This window comes from Homalodisca vitripennis, chromosome 5 (assembly GCF_021130785.1).
Source record: "Homalodisca vitripennis isolate AUS2020 chromosome 5, UT_GWSS_2.1, whole genome shotgun sequence".
Taxonomy (NCBI): Eukaryota; Metazoa; Arthropoda; class Insecta; order Hemiptera; family Cicadellidae; genus Homalodisca; species Homalodisca vitripennis.
The window spans coordinates 27,807,530-27,830,063 of record NC_060211.1 but is presented as its reverse complement, the minus strand read 5'-3'; the positions used below and the strand labels follow the sequence as shown (position 1 = coordinate 27,830,063).

The 22,534-nt window shown below is 37.2% G+C and overlaps 1 protein-coding gene across 1 annotated transcript in view; it reads left to right on the top strand.

The window, feature by feature from the left end:
* The window catches only part of LOC124361889, a 41,624-nt gene that overhangs the window by 157 nt on the left and 18,933 nt on the right, over positions 1 to 22,534 (top strand). The gene's annotated exons all lie outside the window — the stretch shown is intronic.

Here is a 22,534-nt window from a genome sequence, read left to right as displayed (position 1 = left end):
GACTGTCACACCGTCTTACCGAGTGTGTAATTAGCATACATTTTAACACCTCATTAAAATTTTCACACTTTGGTGGACAAACTTTAGATACTTCGGTGGTGCTATTTATCTCACCGGAGTTAATGACTAACGCACGCCACGTTCTCACAACCAACAGAAGGACTTTGTTAGGCTTTTTCCGGACATTTGCCATCGTTCAGTGAAACAAAACAAAAACATCAGTAACACTACGTTTCGAGATCTCCAATCTGATCTCTTCTTCAGGTAAATAACTAACCTAACACATAATTACAAACTAGGTTAAAATAAACCAATTATGTGTTAGATTAGTTATTTACCTGAAGAAGAGATCAGATTGGAGATCTCGAAACGTAGTGTTACTGATTTTTTGTTTCACTGAACGATGACAAAATGTCCGGAAAATCCTGTTTCCTTCACACATCGTCAAAAATAAACTTCAAACAAAAACTTTGTGTGGTCTACAAAAAACGAGAAACTATCTCACTAACTGGAAACTGCGGTAGTTGCTCAAGTGTGAGATCCTGTTTGAGTGCCTAGTTTGGCCTCAATTATAACTAATCGACTGTGGCTTACATCAATCGAATTCTACACGAAACTTCGTTTCTCCATTTTCCTAATCTGTAGCCTTTGCATGATTGATGTGTTATGGTATTAAGTACTTTTTTTGAATAACTAATATTAGGACAACTAAATTCAATCACCGAATATTGAATGTCACAACTCAACTTGAAATGAAAATGAAACGATTTTTATTTACCGAGGTGGATTAGGACTAAACAGTCCAAACTACCACTCTACCTCAATGAACGTCTTGGCCATTGAGTACAGAACATTGTATGTTCACTGTTTGTGATAGTAATGATAGTGAAACGATCACACATCAATATCAATCCTAATAATATTGTAAATGCCAAAGTACCTTTGTTTTTCTTTTACGCGTACACTACTGAACTGATAGTACTCAAATGTTACATGGACATTCATATGGTCCCTGGAATGAATATAGGCCTATTTTATTTCGAAAATCCCTCCGGGCTACGCCCTCCTGGTCTCTCTAAAGTAAATATATTGAAAGAGCATGGGAAATGTGATCAAATGTTTTGTCTAAACATTGTTTTGTGGCAGCACAACCATATGTATTTTAATTGTTTTAACCCTCCAACTGTCTATCATATTTTCCACAGTGTCGCCTATATTTGGTGGTTTAGCAGGGGCATTTATAAAAATTCATAAAAAATTCAATAATTATGGTAAATATGTTGTTAAATATATCATTTTGTTTGTAAAGATCTGTAGAACAATTTTTAATATATTTTAAAATCAAAAAAATGTTTTTTTATTTTTTAAAAAAGGTCAAAACTTTTTAAGTTTTTTTTTTCATTTAATTTTTTTACTTTCAGTGTATATAACATAATTTAATTTATATCTTTCTAAAAAAAATGAGATTGCTATAAAATCTGTAATTTCATTGTGAATACAAAAATATATAACTTTATAATGATATACTAAAAAAAGGAATTACTATGCTCTTATTATGCAAGCGGTTACCTAGCAACGACAAAATAAGAAAAACTTCGTCCGGGTAAAACTTTATCCCTTTCACTTGGTTCAAGTTCGGACAAATCTGGAATGTAATCATCATCTGAACCTGATGAAAAATCAGTTAATTCGTTCAAATCAACCAAATTAAAATCAATGTCATCATTATTTGAAGCCAAAGACTCAAAAGAACCATGAAAAGTCTCACGAAGTAATCCAGCGTCGTTATCTTCGTTTTCCGTTTCGGTCAATTCACTAAGATTTTGGTCCGCAAGAATTTCCCTAATGTCACTTGACCGACAAGGCTCACCCATTGTTACTCTAACACAGTAAAACAACAATACTAGCGCAATAAAACATACCAAATATCGCCACGAGAAACAACAACACCGCTCGTTCACAATCTCGCGAACACTCGACGTATTTCAACCGCGAGAAATCATCACGTCAATTGGTTGTATCGATACTGTCTGGAAACAGACAATAAGGAATTCAAAGGTATACAGAACGATTGCCTATTTCATTAGCTTTGCAATGATATATCATTTATGTGTCTTTGAACGGCATTTGGATTTATAAAACCTACAAAGCCAGTACATGTCGGGTCGGCGAAAATATCACCGGTGACACTACAGAAACGACCGAGTCGGCGCAAAAATCGCCGACCGACAGTTGGAGGGTTAAGCCATATTTTCAATTTGTTTACATTAATGTACTGAAAACATAACAAAAGTAAAAAATCTTATTTCAAAATCGTGGAAACAAGACAAACCAGTCAATTTATATTTTACTTTATGAACTAAATAAAGTAAAATATTTTTTACTTTGTGAAGTTATGTATACATGTCAGATGTTGAATTTGGTTTCCTTAGACTTGGCGGGACAACATATTTACAGTAGCTGAAGGAACAAAAAACAGAAGGACTGTGCATTAGCATGATTCAACAAACCATTCGCTCCGTGATTACAATTCCAGGAAACAAGCGAGCGCAACAGTTTTTGATTATAGCAGGTGGAATCACAAAGCAATACACGAAACACTAAATGCAGTTTTTTTTTATAACAGAAAATCGTCGAATGGACATCGCATCCATTTGTTACTAATGAGGTTTGCGATACTGCTTAGGTATATAAATACTGATATAATTCCTGGACTGGACCGAGGAAATAGTGTCATATAACAATAAGCAAACATGGATTGGGATGCAACAACGTGTACTTTATTATGTAATGTATCATCGTTACATGTGGATGACAACTGTCATAATGTATTATTGTTGTTACTTTTTGCTTCACAATTTTGTTAATCTCTGGTCTTCTTTATCATGCACACTAAAAAAAATGGTAAAACATACCATAGAACCCCATTGTATTTACACCATAAGTACTTTCGCTAAGAAACCTATGAATTTCGACTTCCTCTAAATTGGTACAAAATAGTTCAAGTGTTGCTGAAATCTTGGGAGCTATGCAATAAAATACACGGAATGTTGCATATGTACTGAGAGCGAAGCCGCGAGTATGTGATACTTGCATTTTTATGGCAATTTTGTTTTAAAGAGAAGAGGTTGTACCCCTTAAAAAATAAGCTTCCCCTCCATAAAATTTTAACTTCCAGGTTTTATTAAACTAACTGGTTTCACAAACGTTAGTTTACAAACAGTAAATAATATCCACCCAGGTTAAAGGAAATAAAATAAAAAAATACTAAAATATCTTAATTGCATGGAAGATAATTGTATTGTTTTATGTGCTCTCATCACACAAAAGATGAGAATACTTTCTACCAACTGTAAGTGTACAATTAATAACAACACTTAACACATCTAAATTCACAACTACACAATGTCCAAACATATCACTGCCAAGAAAGTTATGATGTTTCATAAACGACCTACTTTCTGCTGATCAAATGCCAAAAACCAACATTAGGTTGCATCAGAACTCAGGACGCAGTTCCGCCATACCAATACAATACAGGCGCTGTTAATTTATCAACGTCACACTAATATACAGCTTTGTACAAAAACAATGTAGTCTTTTTACAAAGCGGGACATGGATAGCGTTTGTAAAATACGGAGTTAAATTCAATTCTGAGTGCGGCCCTTGTAATGCTGATAAGATTCGATTTAGATTGTTGCTTACAACATATTGCTTAAACCGGAATACGGATACTCCGTACAGGTCACTGGATGACGTTTACTTATTCTACGCACTGAATTTTTTCAACTGACACATACAAATATATTAATAAACTAGCTGTTTCCCGCGGCTTCGCACGCTTTTCGTAAGTTTTGCCCGCGTATGAGCATTTCTGGTTGAAGTAAATTATATTTCCAACCCCGATGTAGATTTTACCTTGATGTCACGATCAAGAAAATATGTAAAAAATGTATTGTACATGCATAATGTATTTTATTACAAAGTGGTCTACCACTCAACCTTTAAGTTCAACCAAAAATTTAGTTTAGACAATTATACATCATAACTTAGCGCCTTCAAATAGTGTTTCACTGTTTAATATACGTATCTATCTCGTAATTGCAGGTTATAATGTGCAGGCGCTTTGAAAACTTTTCTTCATTTTATTCGTTTATATTCACGACATAAGCGAATAATTCAGATAATAACTATCCTATCTTCTAAGTTAGACTAAATTACGGATACATGTGAAATTTGATTGAAATTGGTTCAGTCGTTTTGGAGTTTATTGGCAACATACATCGTGACTCAAGATTTTTATATATATAAGATGTAAAGAATACATTGGAAATGTTATGCATAATTCCACAAATTTAAAAGATCACTTCCTGACCATTCCGAGACTACGAGCATTCCAGAACATCCTTCACTTTCTGGATGTTCAGATTTTCCCTTTTCCATAACTTTCTCGAATTTGGACGTGTCGGACTAGATAGTATCCAGATAAGTTGATATACGAAGAATGGAGTATACTAGTATCCTGGTGTCGGTATCCGGGGCTAGGCCTCATCTATACCTTCACAGGAGCGGTACAAAATATTATATTTTACTATAATTTGTAATCATGCCGTGTGCGCTAAACTGTTATAAATTAGAACCGGGGTAGCTTGTAACTGTTTTTTAAATATGCTGTGTGAACTAAAAACAGTTTTGTAATATAAACGCTTCAATGCAAAAACAAATTGTGTGTATTATTATTATGATTTTTCGAATAGCTTCAACTACCCTCCACAAGGAATAAGAGCTTCACGGCTAATTAGTGCTCTTAAACCGGAAAAGCTAGCAGATCAATCTAGCCCAATACTGAGAATGAGGAGATGTAGACTTCTTTACAAATTGACAATTGAAGTTACCGGTGTTTACTTAAGAGGACAGGTAAACGGCGTTATAAATAGTGATGATTCTTATATGAGATGTAGACTTATTTACAGATTGACAATTGAAATTATTGGCGTTAAGAGAGCACTCAGGTTAACCGGCATTATAAATAGATACTCTTATATGAGGAGATGTAGACTTCTTTACAGATTGACAATGCAAATTACTAGTGATTACTTAAGAGGGCACTCATGTTAAAGGCGTTATAAATATAAACTCCTATATGAAGAGATGTAGACTTCTTTACAGATTGACAATGTAAATTACTGGTGATTACTTAAGAGGGCACTCATGTTAAAGGCGTTATACATATAAACTCCTATATAAAGAGATGTAGACTTCTTTACAGATTGACAATGGAAATTACTGGTGATTACTTAAGAGGGCACTCATGTTAAAGGCGTTATAAATATAAACTCCTATATGAAGAGATGTAGACTTCTTTACAGATTGACAATTGAAATTACCGGTGTTTACTTAAGAGGACACAGGTTAACGGCGTTATAAATAGATACTCTTATATGAGGTGATGTAGACTTCTTTACAGATTGACAATTGAAATTACTGGCGTTTAAGAGAGCACTCAGGTTAACGGCATTATAAATAGATACTCTTATATGAGGAGATGTAGACTTCTTTACAGATTGACAATTGAAAATACTGGCGTTAAGAGGGCACTCAGGTTAACGGCGTTATAAATAGATACTCTTATATGAGGAGATGTAGACTTCTTTACAGATTGACAATTGAAAATACTGGCGTTAAGAGGGCACTCAGGTTAACGGCGTTATAAATAGATACTCTTATATGAGGAGATGTAGACTTCTTTACAGATTGACAATTGAAATTACTGGCGTTAAGAGGGCACTCAGGTTAACGGCGTTATAAATAGAAACACCAAATCCATAACTTACGCAATATTTATTTTAGTGTCTCAATACAAATGAGTTATTAAATATATGATAATCTGTTAATACTAACTAATGGTTTGTAATTTATGTTTAATATTCTTACTTCTTACGGATATATCTTCCAACGACATTATGTTATCTCAGGAATACTTGGAACGCCCAAGGCATTCGTCTCATTCGTTCAGTAGAATGGTGCGTGTGAAATCGCGGGCAACGAGCTAGTAATGTAATTCTATGAGTAATGTTGAGTAATACGTAACAACTCACACGGTCCAGGCTCGGTGCTGGAGATAGAATGTCGTCTTACTCTGTCTTACGTATTCTCGTTGTGAGACAAATGACAGAGTTTAAAACAGAGCCATTCCGTCTCTCCACTGAACTTTGATGTGTTCCATCCAGTCCACCACTTCTTCAGCAGGTGTAATTATTCTCTAATACCATGTGAATAGACATTCCGAGCCCACGACCCACGCGTGCTATCGTACAGTCTGGGCTATCATACAGCCTGAGCCATCGTACAGTCTGTGAACATCAGTAAGGGTACTTCTAGTACACACCGTACACACATGGTTTACTGACGGACACTCATTCTATAATATTTACAATAATGGCTAGTCAGAGTGAGCTCAAGTGCATACTGAGAATTAACTAAGAGTCGTAGTTTCTTTGAAATTTATACTCTTGGTACGAATAAAATCAATAAGCTGGTTTGATGAACTTTGCCTCTGTTGTCCGATGAGACGGCAGTTTCTTTCTTATTGGTGGGCTGGTACAGCGTGGTCCCTGTCTGTCTTCCAAAGAAAGCGTCCCTAGGACGCCCTACCGGTAGGTCACTCTAAACTTCCCTCTTGGTATGATCGGTCGCTCAACAATATGGGTCTCGTTCGTCTCTCAGTACCCTTTGGCGATGGTAGTGCCAACTCTGGAACTCGCTGCGTTATGACTCACCACCTAGTATAATCGGTCTCATGTTCTCGTAAACAAAGCCCGGGTCTCTTTGCTCGTTTGTTCACCCGTTGGTAGAGAGCCGGAGTCGTCTTGGAAGTTCTCTCGATTGCAACTCGTTAGTGTGTGATAGACAGATAGAATTCCTCCAAACATGTGTCCCACCGCGATGTCCGTGACTGTTATAATGGAGAGGTGTCGTTAACCCGTCTATCCATGGATACCCCTGGAAGCTTTGAGGATCCGAGCTAGATGTGCCACCCCGTGTGCCAGGCATGAAGCTAGAACCCCGTCGGCTAGTTGGGGGCTGAAGTTGTTATCATTCCTACAAAAACACCTCGTACATTCCAACTCTTTCCTTTCATCGCCGTGTTATTATTATTTTGAATTTAAAAATCAGGAACCTATTCACGGTGCTACGAAACCGGATGTACATCTTTTTATCTTATTGGAAGCTGATAGTCTTACTCTTATTCATGGTCCTTCGCACCAGATTTGCTTATTTTTATTTTTATCAGTATCTAAATGTTTAACCCATACCGTACCTTTTACAATAGGAAACCCCTTTGATAATTTGCGCACTCAAAGTTAATGGAAATTGCAGGAATATGGAGAAGATCAGATAAGAGGACATATAGACAAGAGTGATTTAACTGACAGGGCTGACTCATAAAAAAGAGGAAGAATACCTGCAAGCAACTCGGCACTATGTGTTGTCTTAGTTAAACAAACAATACCGTATGATCATTTCCAACGAAGTTATCAACCGCCAACTAGAAGGTGCAGATAGTGACACGTTTAGGCAAGACTAATTCGCATTCGAGCCGTAGAAACAGAAATTGTCTCTTGTTGATATCATAAAAACTTGAGCGTGATAATACTTGTAAATGAACTATGTCTTTGGAGAATGAAAAGTGAGTGTTATTCTAGGAATATGAAGCATTTTCAGGATTTGTAATCATAACGATAAAATGAATAATAATTGAAGATTAAACGATGGATTATTTTGAGTGCCATGTTACGATACACAGAAAAACCAATCTCATCATTGTCTACGTTGATGATATCATTTAGCTAAACACTAAATTGAGTGAGCTGAGTAGGTTAAACAAAGCACGTTTTGCTTTATTGTACGGGAAACCGGCTTAATAATAGTAGCTTTGTTTGTTGGCCAAAATTACGAAATCTTATAAGCTACAACTTTCAGGTGAAAAGTTAATCGATTTAGAGTCGGTGACGTGGCGAGGGGAAGGGGGTAGGTTACAACAGTCTGTAGGCTATGGGGCGACCTGACCTCACGTCACGTGGGCACCGATGTGACCCGGGGCAGTCCACACGCAGCGTACCCGACTCGCCTGGGGTGTCCACAATCACACACGGACATATATCAGCTGAGGTCGGCTTGGGGAACGCAACCTCTGGTATTTCCCACTGCTGCAGCTGCTGAGTGACGTGGCCGAGTCCACGGTTGGCTGGGGAGCGGACTCTCGCTTCAGCGATTATTTGGCCTGTTAACTATGATGAATCTGTTGTTATGACCTAACCATTTACGATCTGGTACGGGTCGGAATAAACAAGCATTCAATGCCTGAATTTTACTGGGTATCCATCCCCTTTCACAATAAAGCATACGTTTAAAATTCGTCCCACTTCTGGACGACGCTTGGACTCACCAAAGGCACCCCAGACCTATCTTTGGCAGATAGGACACCTGAACTATCTTTGGTATCCTTTGGATGAACGAAAAGTGCGTGATTCTCGTCCTTGCAAGTAGTCCGCCTTGACCCGTCCCAGAGTAGTACTACGGAAGTAACCTTAAAGACGGTGCTCCTAAGATAAAAATTTTAAAGATTCATAGCTTGTAATATTTAATTGGACAAACGGCCTTATTATACGTAAGCATCTCTCTGTCATTCCAAGTCCGACACCTTTGTCTTCGCCTTAATGCTTATGGCTATTCTCGATCATAATATAATTTATTATTTATTAGACTGTTTAAATATGAACACGTGCGTGCTTAATTTCAAACAACTTCAAACAATAACTCTAGACATTCGATGCAAGTTATTCTCAAATCAAACCGAGGATTTAGCTAATGTTATAGATTTGCCCTGTTTATCACTGGACATTTAGTTACCAATTAAGTAAAAGGCCTTGAGTATTAAACAGCCTAACCGCACACTTGCGACATCAATACGATGACGGGCGAGCTGTCCAACTAGGATCCTACGGTTCCATTAAAAGTGTATTTTTTGAAGGGGTGGACAGCCACATGTTTATAAATTAATCTCATAAAACAGGGCGATCAGGTTAAGGCAAAGGCGTTCTTCAATTGAGACAAGTGCTATCACCCGAAGCGAAATAACGAATATCTCAGTACATGAACACTTTCTAGGTACAGTTAGCTGATGATTAAGTTCTTATGCAAAGGCTCATGCCGATGCTGGTCACTACCTCGGTGTCTAGCATTAGCTGTCGCGGCGCAGTGGTAGAGGAGAGGCAGTGTGCAGACAGACGCTGGGAAACTGAAGTCTCGCCCACCCAAAGGTCAGCAGTCAGCGGGATAACTTTCCCCCAGCCGCTCCGCCTGAGGGCTGACTATGTTCCACACATTCTTGAGACAGGTGCTTTTAGTCTTACACTATTCCATGCCAATTAGAAATATATGTAACACCAATATATCAAACATTACTATCACACTGGAAAAAGACAAAGCTGTAAAAATTAATAAAATGGGAAAAGAAATTAAGTTGTGTCTCAGCAGAGAAATTCCAAGTTTATGGTAAATAAGGTCTTTGTACACTAACATGGGCACTCTTTCCTACCTTGACGGAGTTCACACATGACGTGGCGGTCACAACATTTTAGAGCTCGCAAAACAGAAGAGTCAGATGGCTCAAATTAGGATGTGCTTAAATTGTGCTATGACTAAATAGTGTTCACTTAAAATGTGACATCATTAAGAATCAATTTAAATATTCTATTACTTAAAATATACTCCATTTTACGGTACAATATATAAATACGCACGTAGAAAAGTAACAAGCGAGCGTTTCTACTTTGCTATTGATTTTAATCACAATCTTTCCATGCATCAGCATAGATATAAATACGACATACTATGCGAATTTACGTAAAATTAATACAGAGATAATTAACCTACTGTCAAAAACCGTAATGATAGAATAGAACGCGAACAAAACCTTTGATTCTAATCTTTTTACTTCTAAAAAAAAATAAGCAGTTGCGTAAAATAGTTGTGAATCGTCTTTACTTTGTATTTACACTACTTTTATAATCATTACGAGGCAGTTGTGGATTTAATATTTTTATTCATAAAATAAATTCCCTCTGCGACTCTATTAGCTTATATAATACAGTGTCACGACATGGGTTGGCAGATATATTACAAGTAGACCACACAGTTCAATTTAATAAGTTATTTGATTTTGTTACTTCTTCACCAATTGATAAAATAAAAAAATACTAAAATATGTTCATTGAATGGGAGATAATTGTATTGTTTTATGTGCTCTCATCACACAAGCGATGAGAATACTTTCTACCAACTGTAAGTGTACAATTAATAACAACACTTAACACATCTAAATTCACGACTACACAATGTCCAAACATATCTGCCAAGAAAGTTATGATGTTTCATAAACGACCTACTCTCTGTTGATCAAATGCCAAAAACCAACATTAGGTTGCATCAGAGCTCTGGAGGCAGTTCCGATACAATACAGGCGCTGTTAATTTATCAACGTCACACTAATTTACAGCTTTGTACAAAAACAATGTAGTCTTTTTACAAAGCGGGACATGGATAACGACTGTAAAATACGGAGTTGAATTCAATTCTGAGTGCGGCCCTTGTAATGCTGATAAGATTCGATTTAGATTGTTGCTTACAACATATTGATGAATGAAATGTAATAAAAAAGAAGTTAATTCCAGTACAAAACAAACGCTATGATGGTGGAGAGCTACACTAGGTGAAATAAATTGTAAGCTGCGTAACCTAATTCGTTCAATGCAATGTTTCAAAATCCAACCTCTTTCGTACAAAAGTAAACGTCAAGAATGTTGTTTACTACATTCCTAGAATTTCTGGACACGTCAGGAACTCAACTAAACTGATTATTTACTGCGATTTCCATAATGTGTTCCATGAAATGTAATAAAAAAGAAGTTTCTTCCAGTACAAAACAAACGCTATGATGGTGGAAAGCTACACTAGGTGAAATAAATTGTAAGCTGCGTAACCTAATTCGTTCAATGCAATGTTTCAAAATCCAACCTCTTTCGTACAAAAGTAAACGTCAAGAATGTTGTTTACTACATTCCTAGAATTTCTGGACACGTCAGGAACTCAACTAAACTGATTATTTACTGCGATTTCCATAATGTGTTCCATGAAATGTAATAAAAAAGAAGTTTCTTCCAGTACAAAACAAACGCTATGATGGTGGAAAGCTACACTAGGTGAAATAAATTGTAAGCTAATAAATTGAAAGCTGCGTAACCTAATTCGTTCAATGCAATGTTTCAAAATCCAACCTCTTTCGTACAAAAATAAACGTCAAGAATGTTGTTTACTACATTCCTAGAATTTCTGGACACGACAGGAACTCAACTAAACTGATTATTTACTGCGTTTCCCATAATGTGTTCCATGAAATGTAATAAAAAAGAAGTTTCTTCCAGTACAAAACAAACGCTATGATGGTGGAAAGCTACACTAGGTGAAATAAATTGTAAGCTAATAAATTGAAAGCTGCGTAACCTAACTCGTTCATAGCAATGTTTCAAAATCCAACCTCTCTCGTACAACAATAAACGTCACGAATTTTAAAAAATTATTTTACAAAAGAAAACTCACAATTCTCCTATAATTTCTATATTTTTACACGAGGCTAATCAGGTGATGGCATCTTTGATGTCGAAAGGCCTCGTGGTAAAATATATAAATTATTGGAGAATTGTGAGTTTCCTTTTATAAAATAATAGAAAATTGATATTTCCAACAAGAAGAGCTCCTCCTCCTTCATCGTCAAGAATGTTGTTTACTACATCCCTAGAATTTCTGGACACGACAGGAAATTCAACTAAACTGATTTACTGCGATTTCCATAATGTGTTCCAGTTCCACCAGTGACACTATATTTCTTCAGTCAGTTTTCTCTGATGATTGGTACCACTGAGGGATATAAATCATTAGAGAAACAATTTTATTGCAAAAAGTAAGAGACCGTTATTAAGGCACGACCCTAGTACACTGTTCAAAGCTCTTTCCGCTACACCCTTAAACAGATTTACGTAAAAAGTTAAAACAATTAGTGCGTTGAACTGCCCAGTGTCCTAAAATGGCATTTCGCTACAACTAGTCACTCTTGTGGTAGCCTTGTTCCCCAGCCTACACTAAACAAACGTGCCCTGACTACATACTTATCTAACGAAACATTGAACGCGAAGAATCGATTACAATGGATGAAAGTGATGAAACAATTTATCGCATGTGCGAGGAAAGAATGGTAAGCTAACTATTAATTGTTTGGATTGTTACATTTAGTATTACTAGTATTGCAAGAAATGCAGCAATTACATCAATGATGTTATTATCTTATAACAGCACGTGTATATTACACCGTCGAGTATTACAACATAAGAAAAAAAAATGCTAAACTGGTTTTCTGAGTTTTTCCTGTTTGTTTGATAGTCTGGAATCAATCAAACGTGCTTTCTCTTTCACAACACATGTCAGTGATGGAAATGGAAAACAGCAATGTGGATTTTACATAACCCATTTCTTTGACCAATTATTCTTATATAATAAATACAGAGTAAGAACTAGGGTGGCTAGAATACGTCGTATGGATGTTTTCAACTCTATTTGTGATAGTAAGTGCCAAATCCTCTTTGAGAATATCCCATCTGTACAATTTCTGACCAATAATAAATAAACAAAATTTAGGTGTAATTTGAAGGAAATCCACCCACAAGCCTGCACATCTCAAAATATTTTGTAAATGCCGAATGGGCTGTACTGGCAGCCATCTATTTTGTAGAACAATGCCTCATAAGAACAATGTTAAACTTAAAACACTATTACGACCTTATTTATGGTCGTAGAGTTTGGGACATGTTTAATTTTAAATATATAACCAATACACTCTCCAAACACTTCATTTTTGTTTTTACATATTTTTATTGGTTATCCAAGGATAAATACAAACTTTTGTACTGCATCGTTTAAATATTCGAAACGTATACGTTAATATAAAAAGCGTTTGGATTCGGATTATGCATATATTTAAATGCAATATCTCACACAATTCTACGACACAATACAGGGACCTAACAGTGTTTGGATTTGGACATTGCTTTTACAGAGAAAAACTAATAATGCTTTCATTCTAGTATATTATTATAGTACTTTGCTCGCGGAGAGACATGAACGCGTGGTAGAGTCAGGCAGCGTATAGTGTGCAACGGCCTGGACAGTCGGTTTTACCACAAGATACCACAACGTGATAATGTCCAGTACAGTCAGACTAAGTGTATATTTCACGCCACTGTGTAAAATAAGTATAACACTGTATTGTGTCTATCTTAAGTACCTCTAGATTCGGTGTTACCACAGTTAACCGTAGACAAGAAAATACAGTTATCTAATATACAGAGTGTACAAAAAGTCCCGCACGGGTCTTGATAATTCCCGAACGTTTACAGGTAAAGCAATAAAGCTTGGTACATCATTACTGCATATAAATCTACTTTTTTTTAAGTAACTACAATTTTTTATCATGTCAGGGAGATGACCCGCAAGGAGTGAGAAGGAAATCTTAAATTAGAGGAAGGGTCGAGTAGTGCACCAAATTAGAGGTCTCTATTAGTAGAGGACAATGCTGCAAATCCGACCTAAAAAGACTTACTCTTTAAAAAATTACGCTGGTTTAAAGTTTGAAACATTTTCAATGTAAGTTCTGTTCTAGGCGGTTTAATATTCTTGTCCTGGCTCAAGTTGTGAAAGTTAAACTTAGTAAATGAATACTGTACTTAAGAAGTAGTTTTAACATGTTTCCTTGAACTTCTTATACCATCGATAAATGCCACGTCTGTCAGAGGTATACTCATTATACACTGAAATCACATAGTTAAACTTTGCTAGCCACAATACAAGACTGAAACTTTTCTTGGCAAAGTTGCCACGATGTTTTCGTAACAACATTAGCTACACATTACTAGATGACAAAAATTAGCACTTCAACTAATGAAAACAAAACTAAATAGACAGCCGTTTTAAGTTACACCTGTTTCATAGACCATCGATTAATAGTACAGAAGCTATACCAATTAAAAGTGCGAAATGACTAAAACGAGACCGCTATCGCCGTTAGAGGTAACAAACATGTTGGTAAAGTAACGCTGTTTATTCCAGCAAAGCTCAGAAATTTGGTAGAAGCGAAGAGTGATGGGATTGCTCCAGATAGCAGACAGCAAACCCTTAGCGAATAGATGATACTCGCAAACACCAACTTCTCCACCATCAACCGCGATGACCCCATTGATATTAAAGATTTCCTATCACTCAAGGGTATCCAAGGGATTTCAGAACCATTATCAACTACCGCTGACATTCAAGGGCAGAAGAACCACTTGGCAATCGCTAGTGGACGCTTGACTTATCGGGTTGCTGGGGCCAGATGTGACTTCAAGGTTCCAGGTGACTACTTGACACGGCACTCGTGTGACTCCTGGCAAGTTGGCAGGGTAAGGATGGACATGACGGGCAGTGATGGCATCACCGGTTGAGTAATGGCGCTAAGTCGCGGCCGGTGCTGCATTCCGCGGGGCTACCGAAGTGTGGCAAGCGGTGGCACATGACAATACTTCACTAAGCGGCCGGTGGTAGGCCGAGCAGTGATGGGACAATCGAATACAGAATCGAATAGTATTCGAATACAGCCCGAGTGTTCACATATTCGAATACCTCAAAACGAATTCGAATACTTTTAAAATGAATACAAGTTCCGTGGAAGAATCGAATTCAAACCTACAGTATTAATTTGTTTGGACTAATAGTAGTCAAATAAAATATTCAAGAGCTGTATTCGTATTCAATACAAGTATTCATTGGAGGGTTTTAGATTAACTTCTAAAATAAAACTCGTAAATATATATCTGGACTATGAAAAGAATAATTAAAGGGACATTCATAATTTGGAATAAGTAATAACAAATTTTCAAACTTAAAAATATGATTGAGGTTTTTGGCTTCAATTTATTTCTATGATCACTGGTGAATAACCTGAAATAGAAAAGAATCTTTCAGACAGGACTAAAATAGCAAATAAACACATTTTTTCAGTTCATAAATCATGGGTATGGCATGTTTTTAGGAGGTACAAAAAGGCAAAGGATTTCCCACCTTTTTGGCAGACCAATTCCAAATAACCAAGAAACAATGGATTACGGGAAGGAACTAAGACACGTCTAGACTTGTCTGTTAGAAATCTCAATGCAGATAAAAGTATTCGAATTCAAGGGTGCTTTTGAATGCGATATTTTTAAGTATTCGATTCTCCCATCACTAACGCCAAGTGTGAGCGGGCACAGTCCACTGCCAGGGGTGCTGAATCTCGCCACTGATTAAGTACCTTTCTACAGGTTTTTGCGTAAACAACGAACACATACTGCGATTGTTACTGTACTACGTAGTGCTTTCAACTGAACTGAGCACTAGTTGGACCAATAATCGTGTAGCGCAACTCTCCGCGCCGGCTGGTCGTCGAGGACGTATCCGATTAAATCCCGAGTTAATTGGATAGATACACTCAAGCAAGTAATGTAGAATACATAAATTAAACCTCATTTTGTCATCTGAAGATGGATTTTTTTACCCTATGGAAACTTTTACCTATAAAAAGATTTCTAAAAAAAAGAAAACACGTTTTAAGGCTGAAACTCTATTTTATGTTAGTAAGCTATGTCATCTAACTTAATCATAAGTTTGAACTATGATAAATCACACTTTCTTTGGTTTTCTTTCGCGTATTTCATAATTTTTAACACCAAACTTTGGAGGCTATTTTGGGAATAACATTTTGCATTTAGGGCTATAAAGAAGATAACAAATATTGTAGAAGACGTCCTTCTGAAAAGATTGGTGTTGGTTTGAAGGCTCTAGCATAATCCAATCCAGAGATAAACAATTTAACACTAATGTCTGTAGTGTGGTAAAAACATATACAAAAATAAAAAACATTTTTTTTAATGGTCAAGCAACCAATTAAATTTTTATTGGATCACTTAATTTGGATTGACCCCATAAGATACTTTATACCTGAGTCTGGGAAACTAAATGATTGAGAATAAATGTTGTTAACTCTGGGTCCAATATTGTTTTATCCAACGAACTGTACCACGTACTTTGAAAATGTTAGGGATGTATTAGTGGTCGTAGCTTTATACAGAGGTTCAAGTTATTAAATTACGATATGGTTGGTGTTAATTTACACACAATAACAGATAAGAAGGGTGCCGTGTGACGGAGACCGCGAGTGCAGCGACCGACAGTCGCAGATAATGAGGTAGTTACCGTCGCCACGGGAACAGGCCCGGCCCTCTCGCGTAACTGCATACATCATTATTATTATCATTATGTGAATAAATTGCCGCAGAGGTCACCGGCAAGCCATGACTCACAGAGGCGTACTTACATGAGAGACGTAATTGCCGAATTGTAGAACGCGGCAATCTCCTCGCGGCGACCTCTGTTAGTGGGGATAATGAAGAGTGCAAATTAACTGAGAACCCCTGCCCGCTGAACGTTAACCAACCGTGGCCAGCTAATTGTTTATTGGTGTGAATCTGTGTTTGTATTGAGTGAAACCTGCCCCTTTATGATTTTACTAGCAGTTACCCGCGGCTTCGCACGCGATTTCCCTAGGTTTCGCACCTGTACGAGCTCTTCAAGGCTTCCGACATCAATATTGAGTTTACCTTGTACCACTACCAAGGAAATACGTCATAAAGTGTATCTCTATGGCCATTGTAATTTACTTTATTGTCAGTATATTTTGTTCCATACTTGATTTTGCCTTGTTTCCCGATCAAGAAAACAAATATCACAGATCAGAGAAGCTTACTTGTGTCAAAAGTGAACTAAGATGTGTTTTATATCCGTATTTAAATTTATAGTAAAAGTTAGATAGTAACTTAAAATTAAAAGTAGGCTACATTAACAAACACAATACGCGTTTGTTTCTTTATAAGCTGAAAAATATTTTTAGTATTTTAGAACATTTTGAGCTTGGAATTAGTGCAATACTTCAAAAGCACAGTCCAGCGAACTTTCATCTAGCATAGTCCTTGCCGACTGCTTCAAAGGGGGTCTTCGAAGTCAAAATCTGACCATCTTATGTTTTAGGATGTTTTCTAAGGTAGATGAGTACTTATCTAATCGCTGAAATCTAAAACGGCGTGAAATTAAGGATATTCCTTTGAAAGTTTACTCACTGTAAATGTAAACAAATTGAAAATAATAGACAATGTTTACAGAGAACAGTTGATTACATTAGCCATGCTCTTTTAATTAATATTTTACAATTGTGGTGACAAAGATGGAGTTTTCGCTATTAAAAGACCAGCGAGGCGTAGCTCGGAGGGATTTTCGAAATAAGACTAGATCCATATTGGTCACAGGGAGCGTTAGAATGTTTGGGATTCCTTTTCCTTCTCCTGATAGAAGAACCTTTTTGGAGGGAAAAATAATTCATTAACGAAGATATCTTAAGAGTAACTTTAGAGTACGTGGGAAGACGCGTCTTAATCGTAGCATGTATTAAACATGTTTTAACAAGTATTTCAGCTCTACTTCGAATCTACGATCCGACCATCGTGTGCTATATACTGACAATCATCACGACAACCCGCGTTAGTTATAGGAGAAAAACTATCCCTAAAAATACGAAGGAATACTGTTTGGAGAAGAAGCGCTGATAAGAGGGTAATTATATTTTATGTGCAGGCTTAAAGAAATGTAGCTGGACGGAATTAGTCACACCACTGACCAATATGCCGTCTGACGGTCGCAACTATCGTACAGTATAAAGAGGACTTGAAAAATGCGCAACCTCGGATTAAGGTGAGCGGCAGAGAGGCGATTGCGCCAACTACTAACAAACTGAGGATTTTCTTGTGCGTCCGTGCAGAGTACGGTTACGAGATCCACTTAAACTCCCTTTACGCAACAGTCACAGATTATGGATTGCCCTTACAGAAGAGAAACGTCATTAAACCTTTTAGCCGGCGAGGGTTTATGTTTCTTTCGATATGACAAAATTACTTTGGCACCAAAACAACAGACCAGATATGAAATTACTATTTTAACATGATCGGTGATACAGATGGTGACATTAATCCTAACAGACTATCAAAGCTTCGGATTGAGCGAAATACGCAGTTGGGCTCTCTCTCTATATGCACTAATATAGTGTCTAGCATTTATGAAAGAGATAAAATGCCACGGGATGTACTTAAAGACATCAGCATAATTAAAAAAATAGAACGGATATATCCTGACGCAGGCTATTTTAATGACTAGTAGAGCCACTCTCTCGAGGCGTTGACGGGAGGTCGGACCTGGACCTCCTTGCTCGATGGACCGCGGCCACTCGCGGTAATGAGGAACCGGTAAACGAGATTAGCAGATCAGCTGGCGTGACGTAATCATCACACGTTAGGACACCAGGGCACACCGTGACTATCGTGGTCAGAACATCAGGGCAAACTTTAAACTATTGTAGTTAGAACATCAGGGCACACTTAAACTCTTGTAGTGTTAGAACACCAGGGCACACAGTAACTATTGTAGTGTTGGAAACACCAGGGCACACAGTAACTATTGTAGTTAGAACAATAGGGCACAGCGTAACTATTGTAGTGTTAGAACACCAGGGCACACAGTAACTATTGTAGTGTTAGAACAATAGGGCACAGCGTAACTATTGTAGTGTTAGAACACCAGGGCACACAGTAACTATTATAGTTAGAACACCAAGGCACACCGTAACTATTATAGTCAGAATACCAGGACACAGTAACTATTGTAGTTAGAACACCAAACACAGTAACTATTATAGTTAGAACACCAAGGCACACCGTAACTATTATAGTTAGAATACCAGGACACAGTAAACTATTGTAGTTAGGATACCAAACACAGTAACTATTGTAGTTAGAACATCAGGGCACACTTAAACTATTGTAGTTAGAACACCAGGGTACACTGTAACTATTATGGTCAGAACATCAGGGTACACTTTTAAACTATTGTAGTTAGAACATCAGGGCACACCGTAAACTATTGTAGTTAGAACACCAGGGCACACTTAACTATTGTAGTTAGAACACCAAGGACACATTTTAACTATTGTAGTTAGAACATCAGGGCACACTTTAACTATTGTAGTTAGAACACCAGGGGACACTGTAACTATCGTAGTTAGAACACCAGGGCACACCGTAGCTATTGTAGTTAGAACACCGGGGCACACCGTAACTATTGTAGTTAGGAACACCAAGACACACCGTAACTATTTTAGTTCGAACACCAGGGCACACCGTAACACTATTGTAGTTAGTCCACGTTTAGATTGTCCAGAGATTGCATTTTACAAGTGCAGGGCTGTGCACCGTCCAAAGATTGCAACACTATCACATCTCATTCTGACAGTTGAAGAATACTTAGTCAGCACTTCCTCTTTACTTGCAAGAGACAGGCGATGACATCTTTCAAGGACTTCAACTCGTAATTATCATATGCATCTGCAATTAGTGGTTACTCTTTATGTATATTTATTCGATCCTGGCAATGTGCACATGTGACCGCAAATGAAAGGATGCAATAGACTATCTAACATCTAGCCATTACCGAAAAAGTTTGATCTGTGTCAAAATTCTTTAATTCTAAAGCGTACATGCCTATTAAATGAAAATGGTCATTGCCTCTGCTCAGAACACTTGTAATATTACTTTTATACTAATCGAATGAAACCAATAACAACTGTCTAAAATGCCTTAATTGACCTCTCCCGCTTCCGACGAGTTCAGACTAAAGATCCGTTAAATAAGCGCTTAAATTGAGCTCATTGACTTTACACAATTTCATAACTAACGTTTTTATATATATACATTACTAACCATGTAACATTTTCAGGTAGAAAAAATTAATAAAATAATAGTGAAATACAAATGTTTGTTTTTGCTTACTTTCAATAACATGCTTAGTACACATAAAAGATTTAACACTATGATCAAAATTAAAACAGGTTGGTTAGGACAATCCCGAAACTGTTTCAAATTTTTAACCTGTGGAGTCATAAACCATCTAGAGTGTCTTGCTTCTCCAATATTAGAACTACAGGCACACATGAGTTCAGCTAATCAGTCTTCTAGGACATTCAGTCCTGTTTGTAACCGGTGATTACGCGTTACCCGTACTTGTTCGGCCGATTGGATTGTTACGATGTTTACCACACATCTAGGCCGGTATAGATGGTCAGCAACGTTCGCGAGGTTCAAGGGCTGACGAAGGTCGGGTGGTCGGCGAGCGAAAGGCTGAGGCCAGGCCAGCACTGCTCCCATTCCCAGACTATCTTTTACGTTTCAACACTGGAGACATCGGTCCGCTACTATCGCACAATCGTCCACTTATCCCGCACACAGGGGTGCTAAACAGTGGCGCCTTCACGTCGTGAAATCTACCTACCGTCGTGATCGCATTTGTCTTCAGAGACTTAGTCAAATCTGTACAAGAGCATATAAAGTAAAGTAAAGATGTCTTATTTTAGCAGACGAAATTAAGGCTAAGAAGCCCTCTCAAACACTTGACCTGGGTGCCAAAGGCTTTTCAGAACCACCACCAACGGTCGGGCAAGCGGACTGCTTGCAAGGACAGGATCGCTCAGCGGTCACCCATCCAAGCAGCAGCCACACTCGACGTTGCTTGATCAGGTTATCTTGCGATAACCACTGTACCCGCTACACTGCGCCATTGGCAAGGTTCCTCATTGATTTTGGGGTCAAAAGATAAAAATTGAATGTGAAAATAAAATTCTAATATTCTTACATTGTCCCTACGGTACGTACGGTCATCGAAACGTATTGCACAATAAACCAATGTGTAAGGAAACTGAGTGCAATCCAATGATGTTTTACTGTGTGACAGTAACTTGAGTAGTAGTATGACAGGTTTCACAGCCTGAACAGGGAAAAATGAAATTACCACGCCTTCGTAGTTTTATTAGTGGCTGAAATAATTAAAGGTAGTAGAAAAATGCTAAACTAAAAAGGATTCCATTTAATGTTTAGTAGTCACCACAGACTTATGTAGTTTAAGTCAAGACCTTGGACGACCAAGGCGATAGAAAGGAAATGTAACGTGCTTCCTGGTAAAACAATAGTGAAAGTGAAATTATCTTCATAACGGTCAAATACGGAGAACGTTTCCATCGCCTACATGTCTACCTACAGTCAACTTCACAAACTGAATCATGTATATAAAACATGTACAGACATTAGTTAATGTCTTAAACAAGCTTTGTAGTTTTCTAATTGATAATACTGAAGTAAATCAAAGTTTGTGGCCGAAGTAAATACCTTATGTTAAGTTGCAATAGATATAACAAAACAGCCAGACGTGTCACTGGTAGTTTGATACCTTCCACTGCATTAACAAAAAAGTAATTTTATTATGACTATACCTTGAAAAAACGAACAACTGTGAAAGAATAAGTCCTCTTTTTGTCGGAATAAAAACTCAGCTGGACTAGTCAAGAATCAAGAATAAGTTCAGTTTGAATTCAAACAATAAGCAACAAACTTTTATGGCAAAAATTAACACGTTAGAGAAAAATCTACTGCAAATCAAAACACAATATAGCATCTCCCTCCTTTGTGCTTAACACATTTACCATGCTATATTAAAGTTTGTAATTGAATTCAAGAAATAAAAAAATCTGACATTTATGAAAAAACGTACATTATTATGTTTATTTACAATGTTTATGGTTATTTGGCAACGGCTGGTTGTGTTGCAAATGGCTGGTATCTTTACCAGCCTGTTTGTTCTAGATTCTATAGGCAAGAATGGAGTCCAGCTATGTCAAGTTTTAGTTATTATACAGAAGAGATATTTATTTGTGGAGTTGCCTGAAGATGAAACCTTTGGTTTCGAAAGGCCTCGTCCAAAAATTAACATTTGGAAAAAGGTAGTGTTTTTATTAACATTTAGTGATATTTAATACAGAAGAGATGGTTATATGAATAACAATTAGAGTATCTGGAACCATTCATAATGTCACATTCACGATTTGGTGATACTGTATGAAATCGATTAAAGACTACAGCAATAAAGGAATTATAATGGAAGTATAATTTATTACAGCAATCAATCAATTTCGGTGAATGGATCACTGTTCGTGTAGTGAAGTAATATGCGTACTAAGTCCTCCTTTCTCTTCTCAGTCGGCAATTCTGCGAGACCTCGAACTCTGATTAATCTTGTCAGGACCGATCATCCTATTCTTAATCTGCCCTCCTCGTTGGGGAGCCATGAATCAATTAAAAAATATTAAACGGTCGGAACAAAACCTCGGCTTCTGTTTACACTGATGTAAGAACCGATCATCCCATTATTGATCCTCCCTCATGAGAGTTATGAATCATGTCATACAGTAGACGGTCGGCA